This window comes from Macrotis lagotis, chromosome X (assembly GCF_037893015.1).
Source record: "Macrotis lagotis isolate mMagLag1 chromosome X, bilby.v1.9.chrom.fasta, whole genome shotgun sequence".
NCBI classification, from domain to species: domain Eukaryota; kingdom Metazoa; phylum Chordata; class Mammalia; order Peramelemorphia; family Peramelidae; genus Macrotis; species Macrotis lagotis.
The window spans coordinates 165,715,667-165,717,418 of record NC_133666.1 but is presented as its reverse complement, the minus strand read 5'-3'; the positions used below and the strand labels follow the sequence as shown (position 1 = coordinate 165,717,418).

The 1,752-nt window shown below is 34.9% G+C and overlaps 1 non-coding gene across 1 annotated transcript; it reads right to left on the bottom strand.

Annotated features, from left to right (window-relative positions):
* Positions 1 to 1,298: 1,298 nt before the first annotated feature.
* LOC141503598 (U6 spliceosomal RNA) lies at positions 1,299 to 1,406 on the bottom strand. Its single transcript, XR_012472944.1, has one exon. It is a non-coding gene; the product is annotated as a U6 spliceosomal RNA (small nuclear RNA).
* Positions 1,407 to 1,752: the final 346 nt, after the last annotated feature.

Sequence of the window (1,752 nt, the reverse complement as noted above, 5' to 3'; positions counted from 1 at the left end):
GACTCCCTTGACTAAGAGAAGCCAGAATTTTCATTGCAATTTATAATTAATTAACTAGGGGTTTCCTGAAGAATTGAGTTGTAAAGTGACTTGCACAGAGAGAGGACTTCAACTCAGATCTTAAAGGCCTGCTCTCTATCCCCTACATTGTTCTGCTTATCAATCTATTAAAGAAAAGAAAACAAAAACAAAGCAGAAGGGTAGGGAAGGGATATAACTTATTCAATGACTTTTTTGGTTTCCTCTTTTCCTTCTCTTCTATTCACACTAGGCAAGTTTCTGTGAGGCCCTAAAACTTGTATTGCTGTGCTTTTTCATTAACTTTTTTTTATACAAAGAAATCATGATTACTTTTTCTAAAAATCCCTTCAAACTCTGAGACTTTGAGATTCAATAGAGACTACCTAAGACATTTGTGGGAAGTGGATAAGGTTTACCATTTCAACTTTATACTCAAGCTAAGAATATACCCAACTTGAAGACAACTTTTTCCTAGCCATTATAATAGAAGAGATAGTGATTGTTAGGGCTTTCTATAAACCTTTGTCAAAATTCTAAATTAATTTTAAAACTAAAATGCTATCATATTATTTCCCCTGACAGAAATACCATTGCTCATATATACTGTATTGTACAATCTCATCATGGTTTATAGAAAATAGGCTACATCAGCATCTGTCTTTGGATTCTGACTTGGTCTGGAAATCTCAGGGTTAGTTACTTGCCTGGATTTACCCTTTTCCCTCCAGTGGAATAAAAGTTGTATTTCAAAAGTGACATAGATACACAGAGAATAAGACACTCTCTTTCTCTGTCCTGAAATAACACTGAAACATGAAAGTCCTAGATGTTTCCAGAAGAGTAAGGTCCTTAAAAGCAGAGATTTCTTTCTCCTTTCTTTGTATCCCCCAAATTATCATATTGTTGTTGTATGTCTGATTTTTTTATGACCTGTGGACCACAGCAGGCCATAATGTCCATAAGGTTTCCTTGGCAAAGATACTGGCATGTTTGCCATTTTCTTCTCCAGTGAATCAATCACCTTTAGTCAGAACTCTCCACTCTGACTTGTTGATCTTGGATAACCCTGAACTGCACAACTCTTAGTTTCATTGAGCTACAAAAGACCCCTCTACCATGACAAGGAATGATCTAGGAGGGGGCCTGGCATATTTTCTTTCAGTTATTTTGTTGTTTATTCAGTATTTGGGTGAGTATGACACTTGTCAAATTGGTTGCATTGTTGTACAAACATAGATCTTTATATAATATTGAAATTTACAACTATTGAAATAGTAAAAAATATGGAACGCTTCACGAATTTGCGTGTCATCCTTGCACAAGGGCCATGCTCATCTTCTCTGTATCATTCCAATTTTTAGTATATGTGCTGCTGAAGAGAGCACAGGCCTGGCATATTTAATAAAATGATTGCTGACTGACTAATCATTGATTAAAAATAATTAACCAAGACCTTCATTTACTGTGCTTTTTGTCTTGCTGTTGCTATTTTTTTGTTAAAACCCTCAGCAAATCCTAATATGGCAAAAAACTTAAATCATTCTCATTTGAACTAAACTCTTCAGGTCAAGTTCTCTGCTTCCAAGAGTAAGATACTATTCATTTTTTCACTTGGGCATTTAATGTTCTCAGTGCTTTTCTTCTAACCAGAAGACTAAACATAATATTTCATCATAGGTTTGTGTCTATCCAAAAACCTAGGTTAAATTTGGACTGCCTATAACAAATCAT